Below are 6830 nucleotides of genomic sequence, written 5' to 3'. Positions count from 1 at the left end.
TCACAGCCTCAACTGTGGTCCTCTGGGAGCAATTACTTGATGACTCCAGCTCCCCACTAAGCACACAGGCTCAGAAGATGAAACTTAAAGGGAAAAAGTGCCCCATAAATGCATAAACTAGATTTTAGTCTAAAGCCCTCACCCAATAGTTGATTCTTTCTTTTTAACTTTTATTGGAATGTAGTTGATTTTTTACAATGTTGTATCAGTTTCAGGTGTACAGCAAAGTGAATCAGTTATACATATTCATATATCCACTCTTTTACATTCTTTAACCATATAGGTCATTACAGACTATTGAATAGAGTTCCTTGTGCTATACAGTAGGTCCTTATTAGTTACCTAGTTTATATATAGTACTGTGTATATGTCAATCCCAATCTCCCAATTTTGATCCCTCCCCTCCCCTTACCTCTTGGCAACCATAAGTTTGCTTTCTACATCTGTATTTTAGTTTCCATTTTGTAGATGCATTTGTTTATACTCTTTTTATATTTATTTTAAAGTGTTTTTTTTGTTTGTTTTTTTAACAAACAATGAATGTGTTACCATATTGCTTTTGTTTTGTGTTTTGAGTTTTGGCCACAAGTCATATGGGCTCTTAGATCCCCAACCAAGGATCGAACCTTTACCCCCTGCATTGGAAGGCAAAGTCTTAACCACCAGACCTCCAGGGAAGTCCCGTTATACCTTTTTTTTTTTAAGATTCCATTACTTGATTCTCAGCTGCCCCCGACTACCACCACCACTGCCACATTCCCGTCAGGTGGTCACCCTGGCCTCTGTTTGGATGCCCCCAATAACTGAGTGCTCACTACCTCCATGCATGAAATCATCTAGAAAACTGTCCACAGAGTTAGTTGTCTGTACAGCTTGTTGAAGTCAGAGTCTGGCTCCTGCAAGGGACAATCTCAGATCCAGGTCGGTCATCTGGAGCCACACAGAGAAAACCCAATCCATCTCCCTACTGCTAGTAGCCCTTCGGCTATTTGAAGGGCTATTTCATTACTCCCAGCATTTCCCAGGCTTGTCACTGCCTGCTCTGTCACTGTGTGCAAATTCTTCCCCAACCCTTTGGCCTTCTGCACCTTGCCTCTCTTGAGCTCTGGGCCTGCCAATACAGGTGAGGACTGACCACAGGCCAGAGGACCACCTGCTCTCTTGCACAAACACTCAAGATAAGCTTTTATTCAGCTGCTGAGTCACTTGGCTGATTCATATAGAATTGATCTTTTTTTGGCAGACGCTGCTGTTTAGTCATTTTTCTCCCATTACAGACTTAAGCGGTCGGGTTTGGGGTTTGGGGCTTGATTTTTTTCCTTGGAGTGGGGGAACCATTGGGGAGGGGGGAGGGAGAAAGTAAAGAACTTTACGTTTAGCTGTTCATCTCTTTCTGCTTTACCTACCATTTGTCTCCTGTTGGGTGGTATCTTTGTCATGCACCCACCCCACCACCACCATCGTGGTCCAGCTCTGTGCCAGCAGCCTAACTACCACTGATGTAAGTGGATCAAGATAGAAATGGATGAAAGCAGTAAATACTCCACGGCCTATAATTAAGAATCACCCTCCAGGCTCTAATTATAATTTGGGTGTATTCAGTCATAAAAAAAATAATGGATAATAAAATCATAAGTGATAAAATCGGCCTAGAGCTGATACAGAGGCATCGTACTGCTCTTTCAGGGCTTCCCTAAGTCTGGAAAATTCGGCTCCATCCACTGTGTTTCCCTTATTTTCCCAAACAGGATCTCTTTGGGAAAAGATCTGATGCTAGTCTCTCTTGAGTTGCTTATCATAGACCTATAAGCAGGCAAATACTACTTAAACTATCTTCACTGTTAATCCTTTATTGGTATAAGAGACTCTGAAATTGGGATTGTAGGGTAAAAGAGAATGTGTCATCTTAATATATACAGGCTAATGGTAGCAGCAACTCTCACTGTCTCTGAGAAAACCCAGTTTCCACATGACCATCAGTCTGGATGTAGTTGTCCTTTTTAATGTTTGCCACTCTGGTGGGTGAAACTGACATTTTGCTCTTACTCTCTGTGTGTTTATTGTTTTCAGCTATTCCTTTTAAAATAGTTTCCTTTTCTGTGACTTGCTTATTCGTATTATTTGTTTGTTCTGTTGGGTTAGTCATCCTTTTTTAAGTTGAAGTATAGTTGATTTACAGTGCACTCCTTTTTCTAACAATGTATAGGAGCTCTTTAAATAAATGATGTAATCCTCTGTGTATTGCAGATGTTTTTACCAAGTTCTCCTGTCTTTTACCTTTCATAATGGAGGTTCTTAACATTTTTTTTGTAGTGAAATTTCCTTATCTTTTCCTTTATAGTTTCTAGGTCTCCTGTCTGCTTAAGAATATCTTCCGCTTACTAAAATATAGACAGTAAAAAATAATGTATCACTATGTTATACACCTGAAGCTAATATTATTGACTTAAATATAAAGTCAACTACAATAAAAATAAAAATCATTAGGTAGATGTTTATTATGTATTACATGCCCAAATATTGCATGGTGTAGATTGGGTATAGTTAGATATAGATAGATAAATATCAGGTATATATTAATAGATAGATATGGAATTGGAGACAGGTAATATAAATGATAGATACAATAGATGATAAACAGAAGATAGAAAAATAAATAGACATAGAGAGATGATGGGCTTCGAGGTGGCTCTAGAGGTAAAGAAACTGCCTGCCAATGCAGCAGACGCAAGAGACACGGGTTTGATCCTTGGGCTGAGAAATCCCCTGGAGAAGGGAATGGCAATGAAAGGCTGTTGCTGAACCACGAAAAGACGCCGAGGAGGAGAAGAATTGGCCTCCAGAGGAGAAGAATTCAATCTGGGGCCAGAGATGAGACTTGATCACTCAGAGCTTTAGTGTAATAAAGTTTTATTGAAGTATAAAGGAGATAGAGAAAGCTTCTGACATAGGCACCCGAAGGAGGCAGAAAGAGTACCCCCGAGTTACAGCAGCTTTAAAGGCGGGGCCGCTGTCACTCTGAAGGCTCCCTGGCAGCCCAAACCTGGGGATGATTTCATGGATTAAAATCTTTATAACCTCCTTAGCCTGTTCACTACCACAGGGAAAAGCCTCAATCCATCCAGTAAACGTATCCACCCAAACTTGTAAACAAGAATACCCATTAGCTTTTGGCATATGAGTAAAATTAATTTCCCAGTCCTCTCCAGGATACTTTCCACTTAGTTGTAATCCAGATTTTGCTAGCTTTTCAGTCTTTGGGTTATTTTTCCTGACAAACCTCACACTTTTCGATAATGTTCTTTAAAGTTTTCATTACATTTTTACCTTCAAACAAACGAGAAGCTATCTGGTAAGTACTCTCTGCACCCAAATGAAAACTCTGGTGTAAACCCTTAAGAATTTTCCTCTGAGCATTTTCAGGAATTATTAGTCGTCCATCCTCGGACTGTGACCACCCTTTATCAGTAATCTTTGCTCTTCTTTTCTCATATTTTTCTAATTCTTCCTCAGTATACTGTGGTTTTCCCTGTTCCACAGGACCTGTCCAGATCAAAGGCATCTGCAGTGAAAGGGTTTCATAAAGTGCCGCTTTTCCGGCTTGACAGTCACTGATTACCTTCGGCTACTTTACTCCCATCCCTGCTGTGCCCATGGCAATGCATAACTGCTACTTCTTTAGGACAATATATAGCAATTAAAAGTTTCTTGATCTCTCCGAAATGTTTAATAGTTTCTCCTGTTGCTGTTTTAAACTGTCTTTCTTTCCATATTGCAGCATGAGCATGTAAAGTCAAATAAGCATACTTAGTGTACTTAGGTAAAGTGTAGATATTTACTCGCTGCCCTTTGCTTAACTCTAGAGCTCGGGTCAGAGCCACAAGCTCCACTGACTGAGCACCGGTTCCCTGGGGGAGAGATTTTGCTTCTAAAACCTGTTCAGCAGTCACAACGGGGTAACCTGCTTTACACTTTCCATTCTGAACAAAAGCACTGCCATCTGTAAATATTTCCATGTCAGGATTTTCTAATGGGGTATCCATTAGACCTTCCCGAGCTGCATAGTTTAAAGTTAGAAATTGGGAACAATCATGATCAGATGTTTCATTTTCCTTCTCAGGAAGGAAAGTGGCAGGATTTAAATTTCCACAAACTTTAAGCTTAGTTAATGGTCCCTCTAACAACAATGACTGATATTTAAGAAGCCTACTGTCTGTCATCCAAATATTAACCTTAGAATTTAAGATTCCACTCACATCATGAGAAGTCAGTACAGTAAGTTTTCGTCCATTAATTATTTTTAAAGCTTCAGGTGCTAATAAAGCCGCTGCCCCAATTACTCTTAGGCAGTGGGTCCCCCACATGAAATTACATCTAATTCTCTGCTTAGATAAGCAATAGGTTGCTGGTGAGGCCCTCGGAGTTGTGCCAAAACTCCCAAGGCCATACCTTTCCTTTCAGTGACAAACAAATTAAATTCTGACCCTGTGGGAAAGCTCAGAGTGGGAGCTTGCAGGAGAGCAGTCTGAAGAACCTTAAAAGCCTTTTGAGTATTTGGAGACCAAACCAGTTTGTCGCTTTGGGCCTGCTGAGTTTCAGCTATAAGTTTATATAAGGCCGGGCAAGTTCCCCATAACCTGGAATCCAAATGCGACAGTAACCTGTGATTCCCCAAAATCCTCTCAATTGTCTTAAAGTCATAGGTAGGGGATGCTTTAGTATAGGTGTAATTCTCTTGGGGCCTATGGCCCTAGTCCCTTCTGATATGATAAGGCCCAGATATCTAACAGATTGTTGACAAAGCTGAGCCTTTTCTCTTGATGCCTTGTAACCATAGCCTGCCAGAAAGTTTAAGAAATCTTCTGAGGCTCATGAACAAGCTTCCTCTGTCTCAGCACAGAGCAAAATATCATCTACATATCGTAACACCACCGCTTCAGAGCTATTAAAGTTTTGTGGATCCTGTGACAAACTTTGTCCAAATAAGTGAGGACTGTCACGAAATCCCTGGGGCAAAACTGTCCAGGTTAACTGAGAAGCTGGTTGCATAGGGTCTTCAAAGACAAGTAGAAATTGACTTTCCTCCGCCAAAGGCATTGAAGAGAAGGCATCTTTCAAATCAATTACTGAGAAATATTTGGCTCGTTCAGGAATTTCAGACAATAGAGTGTAAGGATTAGGCACCACGGGGTATAAAGGAACTCCAGACTTATTTACTATTCGTAAATCTTGAACTAGTCTCCATTTACCATTTGAAACTCCTCTTTCTCTTTCATCAAGAGGCTCTTTGGTTCTTCTTCACTTTCTGCCATAAGGGTGGTGTCATCTGCATATCTGAGGTTATTGATATTTCTCCCTGCAGTCTTGATTCCAGCTTGTGTTTCTTCCAGTCCAGCGTTTCTCATGATGTACTCTGCATAGAAGTTAAATAGGCAGGGTGACAATATACAGCCTTGATGTACTCCTTTTCCTATTTGGAACCACTTTGTTGTTCCATGTCCCGTTCTAACTGTTGCTTCCTGACCTGCATACAAGTTTCTCAAGAGGCAGGTCAGGTGGTCTCGTATTCCCATCTCTTTCAGAATTTTCCACAGTTTATTGTGATCCACACAGTCAAAGGCTTTGGCATAGTCAATAAAGCAGAAATAGATGTTTTCTGGAACTCTCTTGCTTTTTCGATGATCCAGCGGATGTTGGCAATTTAATCTCTGGTTCCTCTGCCTTTTATAAAACCAGTTTGAACATCTGGAAGTTCATGGCTCATGTATTGCTTAAGCCTGGCTTGGAGAATTTTGAGCATCACTTTGCTAGTGTGTGAGATGAGTGCAATTGTGCGGTAGTTTGAGCATTCTTTGGCATTGCCTTTCTTTGGGATTGGAATGAAAACTGACCTTTTCCAGTCCTGTGGCCACTGCTGAGTTTTCCAAATTTGCTGCATATTGAGTGCAGCACTTTCACAGCATCATCTTTCAGGATTTGAAATAGCTCAACTGGTATTCCATAACCTCCACTAGCTTTGTTCGTAGTGATGCTTTCTAAGGCCCACTTGACTTCACATTCCAGGATGTCTGGCTCTAGGTGAGTGATCACACCATCATGATAATCTGGGTCGTGAAGATCTTTTTTGTACAGTTCTTCTGTGTATTCTTGCCACCTCTTCTTAATATCTTCTGCTTCTGTTAGGTCCATACCATTTCTGTCCTTTATTGAGCCCATCTTTGCATGACATGTTCCCTTGGTATCTCTAATTTTCTTGAAGAGATCTCTAGTCTTTCCCATTCTGTTGTTTTCCTCCATTTCTTTGCACTGATCACTGAGGAAGGCTTTCTTATCTCTCCTTGCTATTCTTCGGAACTCTGCATTCAGATGTTTATATCTTTCCTTTTCTCCTTTGCTTTTCACTTCTCTTCTTTTCACAGCTATTTGTAAGGCCTTCCCAGACAGCCATTTTGATTTTTGCATTTCTTTTCCATGGGGATGGTCTTGATCCCTGTCTCCTGTACAATGTCACAAACCTCCATCATGTAGAGGAAAAAAAAGTTTGTCCTTTCTTCCTCCTTGAGAATTCCATACCCCTCTCTCCTTGGGGACCCCTAGACCTCTTATCAACCTGCCTAGGAAATGACTCTGTCAGTAACTCACTCCAGTATTCTTGCCTGGAGAATCCCACAGACAAAGGATCCCGGTCGACTACAGTCCACAGAGTCACAAAAGAGTCAAACAAGACTTAGCGAATCAGCACAGCACACGTGGTATAGAGAGGTGAAGAGGTGATAGATGATAGGTGTAATAGACAAAAGGGCTTCCCTGGAGAGGTGAAGAGGTGATAG

The sequence above is a fragment of the Oryx dammah genome, unplaced genomic scaffold (genome assembly GCF_014754425.2).
Source record: "Oryx dammah isolate SB20612 unplaced genomic scaffold, SCBI_Odam_1.1 HiC_scaffold_1, whole genome shotgun sequence".
Classification (NCBI taxonomy): Eukaryota; Metazoa; Chordata; class Mammalia; order Artiodactyla; family Bovidae; genus Oryx; species Oryx dammah.
This window is presented reverse-complemented; position numbering follows the sequence as displayed.